This window comes from Schistocerca nitens, chromosome 2, assembly GCF_023898315.1.
Source record: "Schistocerca nitens isolate TAMUIC-IGC-003100 chromosome 2, iqSchNite1.1, whole genome shotgun sequence".
Lineage (NCBI taxonomy): Eukaryota > Metazoa > Arthropoda > Insecta > Orthoptera > Acrididae > Schistocerca > Schistocerca nitens.
In genome coordinates this window covers 920,560,784-920,586,133 of record NC_064615.1, presented here as the reverse complement: position 1 = coordinate 920,586,133, position 25,350 = coordinate 920,560,784, and the positions used below count along the sequence as shown (strand labels likewise).

The following is a 25,350-nucleotide window of genomic DNA, read 5'->3' as shown; positions in this document are numbered from 1 at the left end:
TAAACCTAACTAACCGAAGGACATCACAAACATCCATGCCCGAGGCAGGATTCGAACCTGCGACTGTAGCGGTCTTGCGGTTCCAGACTGCAGCGCCTTTAACCGCACGGCCACTTCGGCCGGCAATCTCATTTCAATTGGTTGTAAGAATGAACAAGAAAAACTACAGAAAAATATGAGAACATTGGGTAGGGCATCCCGTCCATTGGCATTAAATGATGCAAATTCCTAATAAAAATTAGAAGACTTGTAGCTTAAATTATCCTAGCTAGACCTACTCCGTCTTATATTGGATCTGCCCCTTCTTTTAAATTTGGTAGAACGCCCTCCTTCGCCGTAACAGCAGTGCGACAAATGGCGCACTAGTGTCTACGAGTCTTGCACGGAAACTCATGCTCGCCGCGCCAGATGTCTGCTACCAGTGGGAACAAACTATGAGAACAACCGTTTCAATCAGTTTTTGGGTAATGGTTGTAGTTTTACGCGTCGCTTGAAATATCGATTGATTCTTTTGAGTGAAATCTGTCGGTGGTTGCAATCGAATGAAAACAGTCGCCCGGATCTCCGGTGCATTCAGGTGAGACATTCGTTCGTTTTGGCAGTGCTTAAACGGTATTCTTAACTCCTCTGTGTTATCGCTTGACATCAGTCGTCACTGTTATGGTCGTTCCGATATTTGCTTCTATTAGTTCAAAAGTGGTTCCAGTGGCTCTAAGCACCATGGGACTCAACATCTGAGGTCATCAGTCCTCTAGACTTAGAGCTACTTAAACCTAACTAACCTAAGGACATCACACACATCCATGCCTGAGGCAGAATTCGAACCTGCGACCGTAGCAGCAGCGCGGTTCTGGACTGAAGCGCCTAGAACCACTCGGCCACAGCGGCCGGCTATTAGTTCAGTTTTTCGTCCAGGTGTTTACCCAGTTGTGAACTTTGGAACAAATTGCCGAAACATCCAGTAGCGTGGAAATGAAAGAAACCATATGACTGGATAAAAATTGGTTCTCGGGATTAATTACTGCCATATACAACATCTGAAAGAATGATTCACATCCTGAAACTAAGTTTTCAAAGACAATTAACGACTAATGACAAATATTTCTTGCGAAAAAAATGCCTTCGACGTTATATAGTTAAAGCAAGTGATTAAGTCACAAAATAAATTAAAAATTTTATTTTATACGCTTTCTGATCACTTCATATCGTCATTTACTGAAAGAGAATTATCGGTTATGGATGCCAGGTAGCAGGATGAAAGTGAGCTTCCATAAATTTAAAAAAGAAAGTAAATGTTAATTTATTTAAACATAAATTTATAGTTTCGTTGCCGGCCGGCGTGACTGAGCGGTTCTAGGCGCTATAGTCTGGAACCGCGCGACCGCTACGGTCGCAGGTTCGAATCCTGCCTCGGGCATGGATGTGTGTGATGTCTTTAGGTTAGTTAGGTTTAGTTTCTAGGGGACTGATGACCTCAGAAGTTATGTCCCATAATGTTCAGAGCCATTTGAACCCATATAATGTTATTAACATTTAAAAACCAACCAAGCTCCATTTTTAATGCCAGAAGTACTGTCGTTCCAGATAAGCCCTTTGTTTTATCTACAAGAAGAAAGAAGAAGCTGAACGGTGACGAGTACCTAGCATTACTTTGGCCCAAATAAACAGGTACACGCCGGCCGAAGTGGCCGCGCGGTTCTGGCGCTGCAGTCTGGAACCGCGAGACCGCTACGGTCGCAGGTTCGAATCCTGCCTCGGGCATGGATGTGTGTGATGTCCTTAGGTTAGTTAGGTTTAACTAGTTCTAAGTTCTAGGGGACTAATGACCTCAGCAGTTGAGTCCCATAGTGCTCAGAGCCATTTGAACCATTTTTGAACCAAACAGGTACACGTCAGCGTTCAGTTTCTTCTTTCTTCTTGTAGACAAAACAAAGGGCTTATCTGAAACGACAGTACCATGTGGGACCTTAGCTAGTATTCCTGAAGTCTCTGATATACTCCATGTCTTCCACGATAGAATATCTGCATCAGGGAAAGCTTCAAGGCCACCGTAGCCAAAGTCAAACATGTACTGCATCCAAAGAAAGCAGAAGCATCTCATATGATTTGCATTCTCAGTCCACATTGGCCAGCAACGTCAATGTCTATTGCTTTCAAAGACTTTTGTACACAATGCGCCGCCAACGGCGATGGTAATTACGTCGCCCAGGCATTCCAGAGGTACATTAACACAACAATGCGCGAGCTAAAAATGCTGGACCGGAAGCTGATACGCAGGCTGCCCTGGCAGACCGGAAGCGAGTGGTGGCCTCGAGCGGAGCGTGCCGACCGCTGCTTCTAGTGTTTGACGTCACACGCGCCGCAGCACGCGGCGTCATTCGCCCTGCGGATGTCGACGAGAGCGGACGCTTTGCTCTTGGGTTTCACTGGGTGTTGGCTTGCAACGTTCGCTTGTGTTAACGTACCTCTGCAATACCTGGGCGACGTCATTATCGTCGCCGTTGCCGGCGCATTGTGCCTGTGTACTAGTCTTTGAAAGCAATACACGTTGACCTTGCTGGCCAATTCAATAAGCAGCAGCTCATTGGTGGTCCAAATGTCTTTCGTGGACTGAGAACGCAGTTCACACGCGACGTTTCTGCTGTCTTTGGAGGCAGTACATGGTTGACTTTGGCTGTTGTATGGAGGAACCATGCACACTACAGTGGCATTGAAGCTTTCCCTGATGCAAATATTCTGTCGTGGAAGACATGGAGTATATCAGGGAATTCAGGAATACTAGCTAAGGTCCCTTATGGTACTGTCGTTCCAGATAAGCCCTTTGTTTTGTCTACAAGAAGAAAGAAGAAACTGAACGCTGCCGAGTACCTGTTTATTTGGGCCAAAGTAGGCAACAAGAATTGTAAAATAAAGGTTACTGGTGACTGTATGTTGTATTATAGACAATAATATTCCTTATCTCCTTTCCTAATTCCTTATCTTTCCACACAAAAAAAGTATTCATTCCCTGTAGCGCAAACTTCAAACTATAGCGCTGTGAAATTTCAACATTCCAGCTGCACTACCAGGGTGGGAAAATTTACTGTGCGTTACTTTCCGATCTCCCTCTTATTTCACATCAAGCGATCTTAGCCTCTAATATTATAAATTAAACCGTAACGTATGTTAGTCTTTTTGGGTCTAACCTACTACGGAGAGAGTTGACTCATGAACGGACTTTGTGCTGGGGCAGATCGTATTCCAAGTCGGCGTAGTTGCGTGCTGACGGTGAAGTAGATCTAGCTCCGCCCGTAGCAAGCGTGACGGCGGCTTTATCGCGGCCAAGGTCAGCTGTCTGCAACAGCGCTTTGCAACTGGTTATGTAATCATTTCGTTCGTATTGAAACACTGAGGATAGGATGCTGATGGTGATCCTACATTACCTTCGTTGGCTAAGAGTTTGGAAAACTTCCCACCCCGTAATTTGATTGCACATCGGAGTTTATAAAACTGTGTGTGTGTGTGTGTGTGGGTGTGTGTGTGTGGGTGTGTGTGTGTGTGTGCGTACATTGATCCCGTCTCCACACATAAAACGGTCTTGTTACTAGTAGGAGGCAAACGAAGAGGCATCTCAACGAATAACATCAACAGACACGACATATAAGGGTAACGGTGAGGGTGACTGCGATGACGCTTATCTCGTGGCAGAGGGTCGTCGTCTAGTGCAAGATCGTGACACAGTCACGCTCGCCGATAATGAACGCCGGCGCCTATACGTGATCCCACCTTCCACTCAACGTAAGTAACAGACTCAAGGCGTTGTCGAGAGTACAGCGCGTGCAGGTCGGAGTAGTCTTGCTGCAACCAGAGAGAAGCCGAAAAACCGAGACTGGCGCGGCTGCGCCTTGTGGTTTAATAGTTTCTGAACGTCCTCACACTGGTGTGCTTCCATCCTCAGAAATAGGGCTAGTACCAGCTGTTGGGAGGGGCGATGGTGAAGGATTCCTTTCTGTGACTTATTCGAGAACACACACCGTCTTTTGTCCACAGGGGTTTTGCCTCCTGCTTTGGCTCCAGTATCGTCTTTCTAGCATTGCGTCTCCTCTAGCAAGAAGAAGAGCCGTTTGAATTTTTTTGTCTGAATTTAACAGTTACCGCTATACATAAAATAATCTAATCCTCTCAAAATGATCACATCCGAATTTGGATTCCATCATAGTGTTCCTTAATACACTATCTAGTCACATCAATATGACCGCCTGTCAAAAGTCTGAGTAACCACATTTTGCAGCACGAGGCGTGCAGAAAGAGTATCGGTGAGGTTCCCGAGGGTAACGATAGGGATGTGGAGCCATGCTGGCTCCAGTGTCGTGGTCCGCTGCACGAGGGTTATCTGTTTAGGATCCATGTCGCGAACAGCCCTATCGACGTGGTCCCACGGATTCCCGATTTGGTTTAAATCCGGAGAACCTTCACTGTAGACAACCATCAGCTGTTTATGCTCAATGCTACCAGTTTCGATTAGAAGGCCATCATCAAGCGGGAGCAATGCGAAACCAGCTTGTTATTACAACATTTGAAGTGAACAACTTCGATGTAGGTTGAAAAATTTAGCTCCCATCACAACAGACAATCTCCAAAAGACACAGATATGTATGAGTTTGAAATGTATGGTTGTCTTCTTTGCGACTCCTACATATCTGTGTCTTTTGGAGATTATTTATTGTAGCAGAAGTTATGTTTCTTCTCCCCACATCGAAGTTGTTCAAATGTTGTCCGCCCCTCGTAGCTGAGTGGTTGCACGACCACTAGCGTCTCGTCTCAAACGGGCGATATCCAGGACAATATCCCCTGATAAGGCTTGCCTAGGGGTGCGAAGCAACATCTCCTCGGCGTTAAGTGAATACCGTGACGTTATCGCCCTTGCGGTTCAAATGGTTCAAATGGCTCTAAGCACTGTGGGGCTTAACATCTGAGGTCATCAGTCCCCTACACTTAGAACTATTTAAACCTAACTAACCTAAGGACAGCACACACATCCACGCCCGTGGCAGGATTCGAACCTGCGACCACAGCAGCGGCGCCACCACGGCCGGCGCCCTTGCGGAAACGTGTAGAATGCGAGCAGCGATGATATCTGTGGACTTCGATCGTACGTTCGACAGAATAAACCATGATTTCTTGGCGTCAGTCATGAGCGGAATGGCGGTTCCGCTTGTTTTCATCTCCATAGTTATGAGGCTGATACAAGGAGCTACATCGACGTTGATTGTAAACGGCCGGGAAGCGGGCTCGATTCCCATTAACAGCTCGGTTCGAGAATGGTGCCAACTCTCCAAGATGCTGTTTGCGATAGCACTCCAGCTGCTGATGTTGTTATGAGACGCTCAGTTACTGGGGTAGCGCTTAATGAGAACTCTTTCGTTTGTCGCGCATATGCGGACGACCTGATCCTTCTTGTCAGATCACGACGTGAAGTGCGTCAGGCTGCCGAACATCTAGACTCTTACGGGACAGCGGCAGGCAGTGTCGTTAACATGACGAAATCCAAAATTATGCACATTGGACGAGGTCTGGAAGACGTACCGGGACCGTTTCAGACGATGGAATCGCTGAGATGTCTGGGGATCACATTTACCCGTTCACTACGGCGGTCAGCGGCGGCGAGTTCTCGGCGGCTTCTGCAGAATGTTCGTCTGACGATACGCAGCAACTCACTGAGCGCCTTTGACATGATCCAACGTGTGGCATAGGCCTACACCAACGTTCACATAGCGTCAAGACTGCCTCATTTAGCGCAGGTCCTACCAATACCCGCTACGGTCGCAGGTTCGAATCCTGCCTCGGGCATGGATGTGTGTGATGTCCTTAGGTTAGTTAGGTTTAAGTAGTTCTAAGTTCTAGGGGACTGATGACCTCAGCAGTTACGTACCATAGTGCTCAGAGCCATTTAAACCTACCAATACCAAAGGTTATTGCGGACCGCCTCATGGCTGCCTTCGGTTATTATGTTAGTACTGGGATGTTATTTATGATCAAACATGACACGTTAACCCTACAGAACCGGACCGGTGGCCTCACGGTCACAAACGTGCTAAACGAAGCTTTGGCGCTTTACATGTGAGCGATGATACGAAATTGGCAACAACGATAGCATACCATAACATCAGCTATGAAAGAAGTACTTGTTCCGCCTTCGTACGAACCCCCGATAGCGGTGGGCAACATTCCGCCTTCTCTTGCACACATTGCCTCATTTCTTGTTGATCATAGTTATGTTCGTCTGGAGGTACCTTCGACGAGAGTACCCACGACTCTGGAGATCTATCGGCGCTTGATGGATCACCATGGCCGCAACATAATGGAATTCAAATACCCAACGAGAACTTGGAAGCACATTCGGTGTGCAGTGCATACTCCATTACTGTCAATAGCAGCGAGATCGATGTGGTATATTTTTATAAACCGTAAACGTGTGGCCAGGAGTCGATTACATACGATTCATATGGTCGATTCTCCTCTTTGCACAAACTGTGGACTGTTAGCAACGGAAGAACATGGTTTAGTGTGTGGCGCAGCGAGAGACGTCTGGATGCTGACGCGTCGAATACTGGCCTTCCTTCGGCGCACTAACTACACAGAAATCACATCGGATGTACTTTTTCTACCGGATAAGACTTTTTTCCGAAACAAAAGAGGTATGCGGTCAACTGGATCACTGGACATGCGATGAAATGTTTGTTTTAGTACGATATTAAGTCCGTGATGGATTATTGGATATACTTAGAAGAACAACACGACCTCATACGGTGTCATACGAAATACAGACTTAATTTTCCAATTTTTTAGGAAGTGTTTTTCACAACCCGCCCTACAGCTGGAGTGTCCCAGAAATGAGAAGACTGCTGCAGCAAAACGACTGTGATAGTGCTGCAAAGTTCAAATATATTAGGATATTGCACACTGAGAAGACTACAGACCCCCACCTGTTGGCGCCAGATATGACTGGATTATGTTAACGTGTCAAAAAAAAAAAAAAAAAGACGATGGTAAACACCGAAACCGCCTCAGATAATGGTCCTTCGAATGGTCGACGAAGAAGAAATACATGGCACCCACAATGGCAGGTATGGTGAAGGTTGGATGCCAGATTCATGATGCGACACCGCGTGCTGCAGGGATTGTGATGCAGATGATAACTTCGTTTTCACTCCCGCCCGTGACTAGGATTGTCATTTACTTTATTCACGTAAAAAAAGGCGGTCTGTACGTTGATTTTATGGTTTCAAATTTTTTTTTTTTTTGCTGCCTCGATGCTTTTCTTATCCGTAGGACAGCACGATTATACGAATAAAGATAGTTTATTTACCCTGGCTTCCTGTTCCACGAAAAAAGTGACAGAGTTTCTATCCAAAAAATAAAAGAAGATAATTTAAAAAAAGTGGTCAGCGCGACGGAATGTCATGCCTACTGGCCCGGGTTCGATTCCCGGCTGGGTCGGAGATTTTCTCCGCTCAGGGACTGGGTGTTGTGTTGTCCTTATCATCATCATCATTTCATCCCCATCGACACACAAGTCGCCGAAGTGATGCCAACTAGAAAGACCTGCACCAGGCGAACGGTCTACCTGACGGGAGGCCCTAGCCACATGGCATTTCCTTTTACTTCAAATGTTGTAGTGACAAGCTGCTCACACTTTTCTTCGGCTTGATAATGATCTACTGATCGAAGGTGGCAGCATGGAGGTAAAAATAAACAGCTGACGGCCATCTTTAATGAAGTTTCACAATTACTTGGCAGCTGTAAAGCGCCACTGCACAGCAAATATAAATCCGGGGAGTCTGATGGCCATGTTAGTACGGTAAACTCATACAGGTGCTCTTCAAACCACGCACGTCTGTTACGAGCTGTTGACATATCCCATTGCCCTACTGGTAGATGTAATCGTGTTGAGGGAAAAAAACTGCATATAGGGATGGACGTGGTCCCCAACGATAGACACATACTTGTGTTGATCCACTGTGCCTCCAGAATGACGAGTTCGGCCAGGTAATGCCACCAAAACATTCTCCAGACCATAACGCTCGCTCCTGGTTGCAGTGACTTTGCTTTCAGCCGTTTCACGCCTTACACGCCAACGGCCATATGCCCGACGGAGCATAACTCATTTGACGAGACCAACTGTCGCCCTTCCATGGACGTCCAGTCGCGGTATTAGGCGTGCAAATTCCAGTCCTCGTCGCCGATGAACGGCAGTGAGCATGGGCGAGTGAAACAGGCGCCTGTTACGAAGGCTCGTAAGCAGAGAAGTTAGCTGCTAGCCCGTTGGTTCACCTAGGCAGTCAGTTGCTCAGCTGCACGTCTACTTTCCCGTTCACACCTCCGCAGCCGTCGTTCACCCTTGTCATCTATGGGTCGTGATGCTCAACAGTTGTTTCGGCGCCGGTATTGCCGACCGGTGTGGCCGTGCAGTTCTAGGCACTTCAGTCTGGAACCGCGTGACCGCTACGATCGCAGGTTCTAATCCTGCCTCGGGCATGGATGTGTATGATGTCCTTAGGTTAGTTAGGTTTAAGTAGTTCTAAGTTCTAGGGGACTGATGACCTCAGGTGTTAATTCCCATACTGCTCAGAGCCATTTGAACCATTTGGCACCGGTATTGAACAGCGCCGTTTGGCATGCGCGGTATACTTTAAATATAGTGCACACCAACAGTTTACAAACTTAGCCATTTCGGAAATGCTTCCACGCTTGGCCCGAAAGCCAATAATCACGCCCTTTAGGACGTTAGATAAATCACTGTGTTTCCGCATTACGACAACGGCTTAACGTGTTTTCCGCGTCCCTCCGACATGTATTACACACATCAAAAAAAGTTTTGCATCACCCCGGTTCCCAGAACTTCTGAAGACAGACGTTGACTCTGGACATTGTATCACAGACACAGTCCCTTTGACTCTTCAGAGATATCACTAAACCCGCCCAAAGATGTAAACAACCATGCATGAGCAGCGCCTATTAGACGGAGAGGGTCCGACAGCCGATCAGTTCCAGTCGTTCCACCAGGAAGGAGGTACACGGCTCGTGTTGTCTGTAGTTCAACCATGCCTAGACGGTCAATGCAGCGGTTCGATCGCGTCCGAATTGTTACTTTGTGCCAGGAAGGGCTCTCAACAGGGGAAGTGTCCAGGCGTCTTGGAATTCACCAAAGCGATGTTGTTCGGACACGGACGAGATACAGAGAGACAAGAACTGTCGATGAAATGTCTCGCTTAGGCCTCCCAAGAGCCATTACTGAAATGGATGACCGCTACCTACGGATTATGGCTTGAAGGAGCCCTGACAGCAACGCCACCATGATGAATAAAGCTTTTCGTGCACCCACAGGACGTCGTGTTACGACGAAAAACTGTGCGCAGTAGGCTGCATGATTCGCTGCTTCACTCCCGACGTCCATGGCGAGGTCCATCTTTGCAACCACGATACCTTGCAGCGCGGTACAGATGGGCCCAACAACATGCCGAATGGACCGCTCAGGATTGTCATCATGTTCTCTTCACCGACGACTGCCGCATATGGCTTCAACCAGACAATCGTCGGAGACGTGTTTAGAGACAACCCGGTCAGGCTGAACGCTTTAGAAACACAGTCCAGCGAGTGCAGCAAGGTGGAGGTTCCCTGATGTTTTAGGGTGGCGTTATATGGGGCCGGCGAACACCGCTGGTGGTCATGGAAGGCGCCGTAACGGCTGTACGATACGTGAATGCCATCCTCCGACCTATTGTGCAACATATTGGCGAGGCATTCGTCTTCATGGACGACAATTCGCGCCCCCATCGTGCACATCTTGTGAATGACTTCCTTGAGGATAACGACGTCGCTCGACTAGAGTGGCCAGCATGTTCTCCAGACATGAACCCTATCGAACATGCCTGGAATAGATTGAAAAGGGCTGTTTACGGGCGACGTGACTCACCAACCACTCTGAGTTATCTACGCCGAATCGCCGTTGAGGAGTGGGACAATCTGGACCACCAGTGCCTTGATGAACTTGTGGATAGCATGTCACGACGAATACAGGCACGCATCAGTGCAAGAGGACGTGCTACTGCGTATTAGAGGTATCGGTGTATACAGCTATCTGGAGCACTATCTCTGAAGGTCTCGCTGTATCGTGGTACAAATTAGCAATGTGTGGTTTTCATGAGCATTAAAAATGGCAGAAAATGATGTTTATGTTGATCTCTATTCCAATCTTCTGTACAGGTTCCGGAACTCCCGGAAACAAGGTGATGCAAAACTTTTTTTGTGTGTGTTTGTATACCTTCCTCTGCTAGTGGTGCCACCTGCCGTCTTTGAGTGGTTATTGCAGTCTAACGTCGAACATAGTCAATGGTCACATTAATGTAAATGGACACTGTATGCCAGCAATCTATTACAGTCACTGTTATCTCTGAATTTTTAACCAGGGGAAAATTTGTGTTTAATATTTGCGGAACTTGGAAATAAAACACATAATTGGATAAAATATGCACCAGTGAGTGAGCCGTTACATGTAGGTCCGGAATCTGCAGTGATACATTGATTTTTAATTATTTTGCGTTTCTTTCGCAGACATGGGTGTCCCGATGCGTGACGAGTCTTGCCAGAACTGGGACATTACAACTCGTACATGTCATTCTAATGTGAGTTTCGAATTTCTTAGTGGATCTCGATATGCAGCTCAACAAGTACTCCACATTTACTTTTGTTGTTTGAAAGCGCTCAGTGAACGGCGCTTCGTTTTCGAGCAATGCTTCCTTTGTAATTGTGTTTGACGCCACCGCGTTATTTCTCCCCAAAATTGACTCCCAAATCCAACATTTATGCTTTCTCTCCATCTTACTGGCTTCTTGGCTCAGTTGTAATGCCATGAGCTGAATGGCAACACAAATATCTGTCCGAATTGTAGTATAGTCGACAGCCGTAGCGCTCGCACGTGCTGTCGACACCACAGAGATGCTCCTTGCAATCGGAGCATCGCTGGCCACATCAATGAGAGGGAAGTAGCTAGACACTCCCATAGAAGTTCTGCGCGCCACCGTCAACGGCCTGTCTTGAAATAGACCGCCACACCGATACGAGGTCAGTTCTACACCAGGCTACATTTCAGTCCACAGCAAGCAGCGATAAGAGTACCGTGGCAATCTCTTAGACCCTTTCAAGTTAATCTGCAAGCCCTTACATATCTTTGTGAAAGCTGAACAGTGCTACGGGGAAGAGTTTCTACTGAATGAACAGAGCTATGAGAAAGAGTTTGTATTGATAAGTGCTCCAAGTTGTATTACAGTCTGTTTCGGCGCAAGTGTTAGACTGATGCTGTCTACGTATACAAATGTAGCTACACTATGAACCACAGTCACAGCAAAGAAGTTGTATAGCGAAAGATGAGGATTCATTTCGACTGTAAATATATTTAAGTTCTTACATTTTGCGCGTGCAATAATCATGTTATTTATAACCTGTTTAGAACCCAATTCACTTGTGACAACCCATCAAAACATTAATACTCATAGATGATGCTCAAAACTGACAAGAACTTGACAAGAACGTACAGAAACACACGACGCCATTGCCGGATCGATTGTCACGTCACATGCTGTGGCGTCACTTTAGTTGTACATGGAAACGCGGCTCAACTTCCAGTGGTACGGCAAACGCCAATGGAATTCGAATGTATCCACACGTGGTAACCTGGCTTTACATGCACTGTCGGAAGTGCCAAGTTACAGTGCGAGTATAGAACATCGAAAGCCATTTCCCCCAGAACTTGTAAAAATGGAGGTATGTGGGGGAGGTAGGAAACTCATGTTATCTCGGCTGGTTTCTCGAGTTGTCCCCTGCGTGACAAGCACGATTTTCTTCTTCGCCTTGTCAGCGCAGCGGCTCTCCCCTTGCTACGCTGGCTGAGTTCTCGCCACGGCGGACGCTTTCCTTTTGTGAGCAGTTCCCTGTGACTCAGTGGCCGGCTGTTTGCTCCGAGCGCTGACTGCGTAATACGTACGTACCTTTCCACGAGAGCTGTGTACTGCGTTCTAGTGTGGCGCGGCTGTACGGATACGTGGTTCTGCTGCGGCGCAGATCGCTGCAGCGCTTTTTTCCACGCCCATCTCCGGTACGTAATTTAAAGCCAACAATTTGTCGTAGGACAGCAATAACGTATAATACGAGCACCTATTTTAGTTAGATTTCCACGCTATGAAACGTGACCGGTGTCAATAAAATGTCGTTGTATGTTACGTGCTTACTGAGCGTCTATGTGCTGTGTTTAGTCATATTAGCGACTTAGCTTACGAGTTTCCTAACTCTTTGCTTTTGAGACGAAATACTACTGCGACATCCTGAAGGTCAACAAGAAACAAGGCAGTCAGGTAGATTTTGCTTGATTTTCGAGAAGCGCTTGGCCTGGTATCACAACAGTATTTGGTAAAGATATTGAGGATTTCTTGGTGGCCGGCCTTTGCGACCGAGTGGTTCTAGGCGCTTCAGTCCGGATCCACGCGGCTGCTACGATCGCAGGTTCGAAACCTGCCTCGGGCATGAATGTGTGTGATGTCCTTAGGTTAGTTAGGTTTACGTAGTTCTAAGTCTAAGGGACTGATGACCTCAGAGATTAAGTCCCATAGTGCTTACAAGGGAACCTCCCCATCGCACCCCCCTCAGATTTAGTTATAAGTTGGCTCAGTGGATAGGCCTTGAAAAACTGAACACAGATCAATCGAGAAAACAGGAAGAAGTTGTGTGGAACTATGAAAAAAATTAATAAAATATACAAACTGAGTAGTCCATGCGAACATAGGCAACATCAAGGAAAATGTGAGCTCAGGAGCGTCGTGGTCCCGTGGTTAGCGTGAGTAACTGCAGAACGAGAGGTCCTTGGTTCAAGTCCTCCCTCGACTGAGAATTTTACCTTCTTTATTTTCGCAAAGTTATGATCTGTCCGTTCGTTCATTGACGTCTCTGTTCACTGTAATAAGTTTAGTGTCTGTGTTTTGCGACCGCACCGCAAAGCCGTGCGATTAGTAGACGAAAGGACGTGCCTCTCCAATGGGAACCGAAAACATTTGATCGCAAGGTCATAGGTCAACCGATTCCTCCATAGGAAAACACGTCTGATATATTCTATACGACACTGGTGACGGCATGTGCGTCACATGACAGGAATATGTTGTCGGCCCACCTAACTTGTACACTTAGCGAATGGGTAAAAAGATTCTTCTACCTTGCCCGATTTAGGTTTTCTTGTGGATGTGATAGTCACTCCCAAAAAAAGTGATGAAAACATAAAAGTTTGTCACATAAACTGAAAATAAAAAATTAAACTTCTCACCCGAGGGAAGACTTGAACCTAGGACCTTTCGTTCCGTAGCTGCTCTCGCTAACCAAGGGACCACGGCGCTCCTTGACTCCCATTGTCCTTGATGTTGCCTATCTTCGAATGGACTACTGAGTTTGTATATTTTATTAATTTTTTTCATAGTTCGACACAACTTCTTCCTGTTTTCTCGATTGATCTGTGTTCAGTTTTTCACGGCCTATCCACTGTGCCAACTTATAACTAAATCTGAGGGGGGTGCGATGGGGAGGTTCCCTTGTTAAAGCCATTTGAACCATTTTCGATTTCTTGGTAGGGAGGACACAGCATGTAATTTTGAGCCTATAGCCATCGATAGATATAGAAGTAACATCAGGCCTACGCCAGGGAAGAGTGTTGGGACCCCAATTTCTTCTACCTTCGTTAGTTACTTTAGAGTGGCCACCAAACGTCAAGGTCACACTTGCTATTTTGAGTTACAAACGATGGCGGTCGAGTTAAAGGCTCGTTCTGCGCACCTACGACACGCAGCCTCCGACAGCCAGTGAGCGTTCAGTAGTGTTCTGAGCGCTCTGCTAATCCTAACATTAAACCTCATCGTAGCTAGTTATGTAGTGAATTTTTATTCCATTTGTTGCTAGTTGTCATGGCTGATGATGACTGCAAGCGACATCTTCTTTACAAACAAGTGAGAGAGGTAACTTGCAGGATACACGCTTACATCAAGCGCGAAGCACGTTCATGCGCGTACCGTAACAGTCTCTCGGAACGGGCAACAATGTAATCTCCGTTCGTTTGTCGTCTTGCGCGAACCTCCGCCGTTTGTGGTTCGGATTGTAGAATCCATCGGAGCTAAGCCCTGAGATTCTCCCGTCTCATAGCTTTATTGCCACATATACACTGTCAACAATGCTGAAGGTCAGCGCCGGCTGAATGTTTAGTGTTTCCCTGCGATATCGTGTGATCACGTTTGGTTTCAATCTTCCGTGGAACAGTGCATTGACGTGTGTTTGGTAGCGAGCGAAATATGGGCATGGGCCTACGTGTACTGCTATTCCAGTCGGCGTGCGTAAAAGGCGAAAAGACAGAAAACAATCTAAAATTGTCGTATCGAATACACGGAAAATTTTTACTTATTTGGCCAACGTGTAGAAATCAAGAATATAATAAATTTTTTGCTAGTTCATTAAATGACGACAAAATCTTGTTGTATTTCGGAATAGATTGTATTACAGATTGACAGTGCAGTAACATCGGCAGAATCTCTAGATGCTAGCATGTTTTTTCGATTATCCAAGAAAGGGGTATAGAAAATCTACGGAACTGGGCGATTGTGACAAAAAGTTAGTGCTTAGAACCGTACTTAGACACTACAGGCAAAATTTAGGGTGTTGTCGATGAAAAAGTTTAGTATTGTGGCTCAGATATCTTCGTTGTTTGTCTTGTCTGCTCACTTGGTTTGTGATTCGGAACGTGTAATAATGAACGAAAATTTGCAGTGAAATGGAGAGACATGGCGGAAGAAAGAACGAAGTTTTGTGCACAATGCATTTACTGCGATCTGTGGACAGTAGTCTTGTAGTATACTTCGAGAAAACTTAGGCATCACAAAACCATACCCGCAAATATATTTTGCTCGACTTCAACAGAAATATTGGCCTTGAAAATACATACAGTTACTTTTTCACAGCACATATCGGCGATTTGGATTTGCTTGCAGTGACAAATGTTCAGTTAAGAGCTGAAAACGAAAAAAATTTCTGGAGGTAGGGAATATTCTCGCTCGTAAGGCGAGCCGTCGGAACCATAATCCTGGCAGCAGCATACAAGTTCAAAAATGGTTCAAATGGCTCTGAGCACTATGGGACTCAACTGCTGTGGTCATCAGTCCCCTAGAACTTAGAACTACTTAAACCTAACTAACCTAAGGACATCACACACATCCATGCCCGAGGCAGGATTCGAACCTGCGACCGTAGCAGTCGCACGGTTCCTGACTGCGCGCCTAGAACCGCGAGACCACCGCGGCCGGCCAGCATGCAAGTGCTCCGGTGCTGCGGCGCAGCGGATCTCTCGCAAATAAAATGCTTTCATAGGTGACACGATACAATTAATTTTATGATTTTCGTAACAACTTTCTCGGTCCAACAGAACCCAAGTTCATCTGGAGCGACAGTTTTAGTTCACGGGCGGCACAGTTTCACATCCCTTACGGTATTTTGTTTTCTATTTCGGAACACTTTTATGTTTTCGTCATAAAATGTGTATCACTTGCATTTACACTCTTTCAGAATGTTCATATTTTTTTCAGTCCAAATATGTCAGTTCTGTTTTTTCAACAAGTTGGAGTAAAAGATTGTTTTTCTTCCAAATTTGTAACGCTAGTTTGTATTTATATTTTTTTCGTAGCAGCTTGCAAGAATTTTCTTTCAAACAGTACTACATTATATTCTTAATAAAAATAGAGATGTCTTATATTTTTTCAGAATTTTTACTGACATTTGAAATTACCACTAACTGGCAATGCTGTAAAATAGTGAGTCGGACGGATTGGCCGAGCGGTTCTAGGCGCTGCAGTCTGGAACCGCGCGACCGCTACGGTCGCAGGTTCGAATCCTGTCTCGGGCATGGATGTGTGTGATGTCCTTAGGTTAGTTAGGTTCAAGTAGTTCTAAGTTCTAGGGGACTGATGACCTCATAAGTTAAGTTCCATAGTGCTCAGAGCTATTTGAACCATTTTTGTAAGATAGTGAGATAACCTTTAGGTGCCTATTTTCGTGACGGCCTCTATAGTTATGACCGAGGCTATGTGATCGTTCCATTTCATACCCCTACAAATTTCTACACTCATGTATTCGTAAGATTCGACATATTCCAAATAGGATACTGTTGTTTTGAATTTTTGCTATATACTGTGGTGAGGGGGTTTCCTTTCGCCACAGCAGATAGGATAGTTCTACGTACCATTATTGGGGTGTTGTCTCAGCTTGCACTGGCCATCTGCGTGACAGTCGGGCGCAAGATGGCTGCATCGCACAATGTCGACATTTGTTCGCTAGTAAGTAGCTATTAAGTAACCAACGCTCAGAGGTCATGCAGCCAGAATTTTATGAATTACCATAATATTAAGGGAAAGTGCTGCATCCTGAGTCAGTTGCTGAGAGCAACAACATGTTGACGATCACAGTTTGAAACATTCGATAGAGGGGCCACAGTACAAAAAGCTGTAATTGGTTGACGGAAAACAACTGGTGAGCTTACTTAGTCAGGAATTATCGCATTGAAGGCCATTATAAACATATAGCTCCACTCGCATCACTTCAGAACAAGATGACTTTAAAAAAAAAAAAAAAAAGTGTGAAATCTTATGGGACTTAACTGCTAAGGTCATCAGTCCCTAAGCGTAAACACTACTTAACCTAAATTATCCTAAGGACAAACACATACACCCATGCCCGAGGGAGGACTCGAACCTCCGTCGGGACCAGCCTCACAGTCCATGACTGCAGCGCCTGAGACCGCTCGGCTAATCCCGAACGGCTGCTGACTTTACAGTCGGCGCATAAACACCACTATCGGAGACTCAAAGCATTGAGATAGGGTGCCTACACACATGAGTTGCTGTACACGTTTCTACATGTCGATATTAGGGTCAAACCGATTGATAGCCAATAGTCCGCCATTCAAGCAGTGGTGTCTGTGTGGGATGAAATACTGCCCCTGATAAGTCTACCGCCAAACGACTTACGAATCTACCGATGCGCTCATGTGCAGTCGCTTTTTCGCCGCAGTACTCAAAAAATGATTTGTGTTCTCTGCAAGACAATGGATAACCTCATCGTTCGTGTATTCTCAGAAACATTTGAGGAACACTCCACAGATATAAGGGCAGATGTGTGAACACCCAGGTCACATGGCCTCAAGCTTATTGAGCCCATTGGGGACGACAAGGGATAACGATCAGGAAGACTACTTAACACTTTCGGTGCCTTTAGAGTCAACGCTGCTGCTCGTTGACGCCATCATCAAAGCATATTAAGATGCTCCACGGTACTTCGACACAAATGAAGTCTTTACTGGCTGTATTCATCAGTATTTCACATAATATTTATGTAAGAGGAATTTTGTTGTTTGGCTGTTATTTAGTTACTTCTCAAAGTTGTAATTAATATCGTCTTTTTGAGCTTTATGTAAAAAAAAAAAGTCACGACAAGCATCTGGCACGTCGTAGACAGCAGACCAATGGTAAAAAAAAAGGATGTTGTTTGTCATAATCCTTTTCAGGATCGTTGTACGATGGTTCTGTGGTAGTGCCCTAGAAACATGTTTACTAGCTGTCTCGCCATTTACTTTTAGCACATCATCTGGCTATTAATACGAAAATTACTTGAAGATTTTGATACATCAGATTACCTTGGATTATCAACTATAGCGCAAAATTAATAACTCACTGCATCTTTTAACTACCAGTAATGTTGCTTCGGTGTCTTGTGCCATTTGTGAGATTTCTACATTGTGTTGGGGGTACTCAGTACTAAAACGTGTATGAGGCACAATGCCACTGCGTGTTTACTGTTTTGCACCTCCTACAAGGAAAGGAACAAGTGACTTATATTTGTATTTGCATGATGCCTTTCTTTCCACCAAAGACACAAGATGGCAGATGCTATTTCAAATGGCTGCCTGCTTTCCTTTCCAGTTAAAAGAAAGCCTTTGGGGTGGCTGCGAATGCCCAGTTTAATTTGCAAGTGTTACATCTTGCCATTCTTGGAGCATTCCGACTCTAAACTAGCGATCGCAGTCCCCGTGTAGTTCTTGTTGCTTTTTGCTGATTGTGTGAATGGTTAATAGTAGAATGTGGTATGCTGATCGTGTGCAACCACTGACGTAGGCATTCCACAAAGCAGTATCAGAGTGTGTCTTTGGGCAAAAGCATGATACGTAATCGCCTACAAGTGTGTCCTACTCAATCATTATCTCACAACTCAAGACATGAGGACAGGATGGCTGCTTTCAATGTAATGAAAAAGCAGACACTGTCTGGGTCACTTTTATGTGTATTCGTATTATTGGTTTCAATCGCAATTGAAACTGAAGCTTTGCCCCAAATTATGAAGCGTGGTTTGCAGTTATTAGCTTTGGATCTGAAGGTGACTTCTACTCACAGACAAAACCGGTAACCAGAAAAAATATAAAAAGTGACTCAGATGTTACCTCTCTTTTTAAATATGTTTTTTAGGAGAATGTCACTTAATCTGCAGAATGACATGTTATGTTTAAACACATTTACAAGACAACAAAAGAAAGTAAAAGAGAGATGTGACATCTCCAATAACAAGATCTGAATCCATATCTCGCAAACAACAAATAATTATTTATCATTCATTGTATTATATGTAAGATACCATACTTTTAGATTCTGTGCGGACTTGATCTAAAGATTTACGCTTCATGTTTGTTGTAATATGCAAGACGTTTACGAAAATGCGAGAAAAAGTGGAAATTATCTTATATGCTTTGCAAGCACAGTGAGGCATCACACAAATATTTAGTGCACTTGAATTGTCTGTTATACCTAAATAAATTATAGGTTAGCAGACACCAATAGTTTGATCACGTTATATTTCTCTTAATATGTAAAAAATGGTTGCACATGACACTTGGCCTCGTTACCATCCCATCTTGTCATTTTAAGTGGATTAAGAGTCTGGAAATATGTGTGGTCATGTAGCTTAGTGAGTATGATGACTGATCATAAACACAGGCTTATACATACATGGAGCAGAATAGTCCCATTAGAATTACCCCACAGACTGGCTGAACTGCATTTACCACACATGTTTTAAGAAAAAAGATGTACATTACAAAAATTTGGTTCCTGTGATTTATCGGATGTTTTGCATTACCAGTTTTGCATGAGGTGGAAAATTTAGTCCATCCACTACTCTAGGCTAATTGTATATGACTAGGATCTATCTTATTAAAAGTGGTAGCCAATGTTGCCATAATTAATGCTTCAAAATGGCCACCTTCAAGTTTCAAATGTAAATGAACATAATTAGCAGCAAAGTATCGGACATTTTTAAGCACTCCACCTTACATCGAAATACGAGACAACTATGTATAACTATAAAACTACTGCTGTTGGAGAAAAACCAACTTTTCGACCACGGTTGCGGCGGCCTTCTTCTGGGTCTGCTGATGCGTTATAGCTATGCACTGCCCCTTATATTTTGTTGTACTGTTCACTGCGCATGCCATTATGTCATAATTTTATATACTTTCTAGGATGTTGGAGAAAGAAGGACAAATGTATCTATCTTAGGGAATGGTTTCTATACCGGAAACGAACGAGTCGGAAGTTATAAGCGAAAGCCGTTCTGATACCTCCGACAGTGGAATACATGTACTGGTACAGTTGCTAAGATTGTAGGATAGGCAACTTTCAGAGGTGGTAGTATGGACTAAAACAAGGAAAAAATGTCCAGTAAACATGTGCTCTAGAATGCATATCTAAAGAGCTATGAGCACTCGCTCAGATTCGCTACTTTCAAACAACTCTTCTAATGAACAAGTGCACATAACGTTTCAAAATGGTTCAGATGGCTCTAAGCACTATGGGACTTAACATCTGAGGTCATCAGTCCCCTAGATTTAGAACTACTTGAACCTAACTAACCTAAGGACATCACACACATCCATGCCCGAAGCAGAATTCGAACCTGCAATCGTAGCAACAGCGCGGTTTCGAACTGAAGCGCCTAGAACCGCTCGGTCACAACGGTCGGCCGTAACTTTTACGGTATGCATTTTAGAGGACATGTTTGCTGGACTTTTATTCTTGATTCGGTCCATGCTATCACTTCCCAAAATATGGAAAGCAAAAAGTTTGCAGTAGGAAAGATTTGTTTCACAGTATCGAAGATCAAGAATTGCTCATAGCTTTTAAGCTGTGCGTTTTAGAGCCCATGTTTACTTGACGTTTTTTGTTTCGAATGATCATGCCTTCGTATCCCAGAATATTGACCATTACTTCTGAAACACACTGTATACATACATTTACAGGCGCCGGCGTATATAACTTCAACGCTCTACAGCGCCGTTGGATGACGTTTCCGGACATGGGTTCCTATTCAAAACATTATGTACTCGCTTCCCTCTATAAGTCCTAGAAGTTTGTAACGGGAATTACAGAACGCCCTAGACCTCAACAAAATTTGGAATATCATAGTTTACTGCAATGATTTATTATAGTACACCTATTGAAGTTTGTACAATACCTTATTAACAAAATCAACATAATTCCTTTTGAAAACAAGAACGATTTTGGTTAGTTACAAAAAAAGTCTTTACCAAACAAAGCTGGCTCGCTCCTAAGTGCACATCTTGAATACAAAAACAGTAAAAATCTGATTGGCAGCTTCAGTGAGGTTCTGACTATTGTCAGATGGACTCGGACGCTGTGCAATGACCACCTTCATCAGTTGCCATGCATGCTCAATTGCGTTCATGTGTGGGGGCTTGCCAGCCAATGCATTCGATTGATGTTGCATCTTTGGAGATGCTGAGACACTGCTAGAGTACGGTGCGGTCATCGACTAGCATGAAGTTGTCATCTACTTCACGTCTGCAGGGCCTTACGGTCGTTTGTAGGACCTCTTCAAGGTATTGGGGACCATTCAAACTGCCGTAGATGGGAATTAGATGGATTTGCCGTCCCGTTATTATTGCCGCCCAGAACATTACACTTCCACCTGCAAACGAATGGTCTTGCTGAACGTATCGGCATTCCTGGTGTCGTCTGACCCTTCTCCAAAACCCTGACACATCTAGTGTCCGGTCGCAAACCAATCCTGGTCTCGTCATCAAAAATGACGTTACTCCATTCTGCAGTGGACCAATAGCGATGTGCAAGGGCCCGGGTGCTTGGATTGCGTCGGTCCCGTTGGCGCAGTGTAAAACTTGTCATTGGTCTTCTGGAATGAAGACCACCCTGATGCAGTCTTCTACGTACTATTTGTTCTGAGGTACGAATCCCTATTGCCGGGGAGAAGTCATTTTCAATATTTCTGGTAGATGATGTCGGGCCCCTACATTGGTGTTGTCGTACGAGGACGGCCTGTGCGAGGTGTGTCGTTCGCATTTCCCGTTTCTCTGTACTTTCTCCCCACCTTAGACACGCCACTCTGAGTGACATGTAACCGATCTGCAACATCTTGCTGTGTATGACCGCCGCGCGGGGTGGCCCCGCGGTTTAAGGCGTCTTGTCACGGTTCGCGCAGCTCTCCCCGTCGGAAGTTCGAGTCCTCCCTCGAGCATGGGTGTGTGTGTTGTCCTAAGCGTAAGTTAGTTTAAGTTAGATTAAGTAGTGTGTAAGCCTAGGGACCGATGACCTTAGCAGTTTGGTCCCGTAGAAACTTACCACCTCCAATTTGTGTATGACCTGATGAAAGTAAAGCCATATTCTGACTATATCAAAGTGTTTTATGCCTCTACGCAGCATGTTACTACAGTGCTGAACAGGAACTGAATGAAGCTCTTCTTGATAATGGACTGCTCGCGGTGTGCCACTGCGGCAACAGTATGTTTATATGACTGGGGAACGGCCACAAATCATGCCAGTAGTAAATACCATCCAGTATATGGGCTCTAACTCGATATTGCCGAGGTCAATGAGACCTCTAGCATCGTAGACTAAATTTTACGATAGTATATATTAACCAGCGGCATTGTTTATGATGTGTAGGCGCGCTCCTTCTGACGGTTTGTGAGCTGCGTCGACCAGTTCCGGTCGGCAGGACTTAAATCTTTGGCCGTTAGCTGGAGCGACAATGAGTGATTCTGACGGTAGTTGAAGGTGGTTTATTGTGTCATAAAGGCAGACAGCGAGCGGTCGCAAAAGTACTCGTATTTTCCCCTGGGGCAGGTGCGGCGGCAGTGGTCTCTAAGCCGGCTATCGTCAGATAAGCGCATGACTGCGGAGATAATGGCACCACGATCTCCTCCTCATCTTTCTTAGTTTGTTCTAAAAAAAGCGCACGTCTGTCTTATGTTCATCCTATGCTGGTGGGGGTAACGGTTTACAGTGCAAATTTAAGAATGTGTTGTGTGCTTGCATACTTGGATTTTCCGCCATTATTTATATAGTCCCATAGTGTCATACTCATCTTAGGCAACCTTATAGCGACGTGATTGTATTTTCAACACACTAATAATACATGGATAAATTTCTCGTGGACTCGGTACAAGGCAGTTGTCTACGTGTTTGAATAATGCACTGAGGCGATAACTGTTAAACGTTAAGTCTTGCAAATATGTGTCTCTTCTTGAAAAGTGGTATTTGTGGAATACTAAGAAAAATAGGCAAAATTATAACCAATTACACCAACAGACTTACGCAAACATAACTCAAGAGAACACGTGAGCTCCTGGGGCGGAGGGGGCGAGTGGGAAGGCGGCCAGAATATATTTCTTACATATTAGGCCTGTGGTGTTTATTAAACGCCGGCCGGTGTGGCCGAGCGGTTCTAGGCACTTCAGTCTGGAACCGCGCGAACGCTACGGTCCCAGGTTCGAATCCTGCCTCGGGCATGGATGTGTGTGATGTCCTTAGTTAAGTTTAAGTAGTTCTAAGTCTAGGGGACTGATGACATCAGATGTTAAGTCCCATAGTGCTCAGACCATTTAAACCGTTTGATTTATTAAACATGGGATATCTGTTTGTAATCTGTGTTATATTATTCTCGAAAAGTAGTTAAAGGTGTTGTCCTGTGTCAAATTTCCGGTATCACCTTCTCCGTTTTTCCCGTGGGCAACTTTTTTCTCCCGGGAAATGCTTTGCTATGAACTTCTGGTTTCAGAAACCTGTTCTTCGTTCAGCGTGAATACTCTACTGGCCATTAAAATTGCTACTCCACGAAGTTGACGTGCTAAGACGCGAAATTTAATCGACAGGTAGAAGATGCTGTGATATGCAAAATGATTAGCTTTTCAGAGCATTCACACAACGTTGGCACCGGTGGCGACATCTACAACGTGCTCACATGAGGGAAGTTTCCAACCAATTTCTCATACACAGACAGCAGTTGACCGGCGTTGCCTGGTGAAACGTCGTTGTGATGCCTCGTGTAAGGAGGAGAAATGGGTACCATCACGTTTCCGACTTTGACAAAGGTCGGATTGTAGCCTATCGCCATCGCGGTTTATTGTATCGCGACATTGCTGCTCGCGTTGGTCGAGATCCAATGATTGTTAGCAGAATATGGAATCGGTGGGTTCAGGAGGGTAATACGAAACGCCGTGCTGGATCCCAAGGGCCTCGTATCACTAGCAGTCGAGATGACAGGCATGTTATCCGCAATGCTGTAACGGATCGTGCAGCCACGTCTCGATCCCTGAGTCAACAGATGAGAACGTTTGCAAGACAACAACCATCCTCACGAATAGTTCGACGTCGTTTGCAGCAGCATGGACTACCAGTTCGGAGACCATGGCTGCGGTTCCCTTGACGCTGCATCACAGACTGGAGCGCCTGCGATGGTGTACTCAACGACGAACCTGGGTGCACGAATGGCAAAACGTCATTTTTTCGGATAAATCCAGGTTCTGTTTACAGCATCATGATGGTCGCATCCGTGTTTGGCGACATCGCGGTGAACGCACATTGGAAACGTGTATTCGTCATCGCCAAACTGCCGTATCACCCGGCGTGATTGTATGGGGTGCAATAGGTTACACGTCCAGGTCACCTCTTGTTCGCGTTGACGGCACTTTGAACAGTGGACGTTACATTTCAGATGTGTTACGACCAATGGCTCTACCCTTCATTCGATCCCTGCGAAACCCTACATTTCAGCAGGATAATGCACGACCGCATGTTGCAGGTCCTGTACGGGCCTTTCTGGCTACAGAAAATGTTCGACTGCTGCCCTGGCCAGCACACTCTCCAGATCTCTCACGAATTGAAAACGTCTGGTCAATGGTGGCCGAGCAACTGGCTGGTCACAATACGCCAGTCACTACTCTTGATGAACTGTGGTATCGTGTTGAAGCTGCATATACCTGTACACGCCATCCAAACTCTGTTTGACTAAATGCCCAGGCGTATCAAGGCCGTTATTACGGCCAGAGGTGGTTGTTGTGGGTACTGATTTCTCAGGATCTATGCATCCAACTTGCGTGAAAATGTAATCACATGTCAGTTCTAGTATAATATATTTGATGAATTTATCATCTGCATTTGTTCTTGGTGTAGCAATTTTAAAGGCCAGTAGTGTATATTTCTTTAAAAATTAGGCCTGTGGTATTAGTTAAACATGGGATATCTGTTTGTAATCTATGTTATATTATTCTCGAAAAGTAGTTAAAGGTGTCGTCCTGTGTCAATAAATTTCCATTCTCACCTTCTCCGTTTTTCCCATGGCCAACTTTTTTTCCCCTTGAAACGCTTTGCTGTGAACTTCTGATTTCATAAACTTGTTACTCGTTCAGCGTGAATGTTTCCCAAACGAGGAGTTCTTCTGTGTGTGATATTTTTCTCCCTTGCCAGCAGTATTCCTTCAATTCTTGTAAGATCTTGTAAGACCTTCTGCAATTTTAAGCTTTTGGCAAAGGCGCTGCCATCATTTCTGTTACAGCTCCACTTGTATCTTTAATTTTCTTGCACTTAACGAAAATAGCGTGTTAAAAAAAGAGGACCCGGAATTCTTACCTGCTGTATGGACCATATTGTGACAAATAATAAAATGGCGTTCCGCACATACTTGAATAGAGCGAAACACAAAACAAAAAAATATAGAACAGCACACAAACTAAGTAGTCATACAGGCCCGTAGAGTCGCTTCCTCACCATACTAGAGGGCCTTGCGTGAAATATTCACTCATGATCTGAAAGAACACAACAACCAGCTCAATGAACAAAACGAGTTTTTCGCAGGGCTATTTTTCAACCCTTCATAAAGGCATTTTGTAGACAAATACAATCATCATACATATTGTGATCTATTGTACTAAGCCGC

General features: G+C 44.9%; 1 protein-coding gene across 5 annotated transcripts in view; it reads left to right on the top strand.

Moving 5' to 3' along the window:
• The window catches only part of LOC126237240 (lactosylceramide 4-alpha-galactosyltransferase-like), a 543,469-nt gene that overhangs the window by 214,350 nt on the left and 303,769 nt on the right, over positions 1-25,350 (top strand). The window contains exon 1 of one of the 5 annotated variants that reach the window (XM_049947145.1): positions 11,996-12,133. The exons of the other annotated variants lie outside the window; for them this stretch is intronic. The gene's annotated coding sequence lies outside the window, so the exon portion shown is untranslated. Of the gene's footprint in view, positions 1-11,995; positions 12,134-25,350 lie in introns of those variants that run through there. 5 annotated transcript variants of the gene reach the window in all.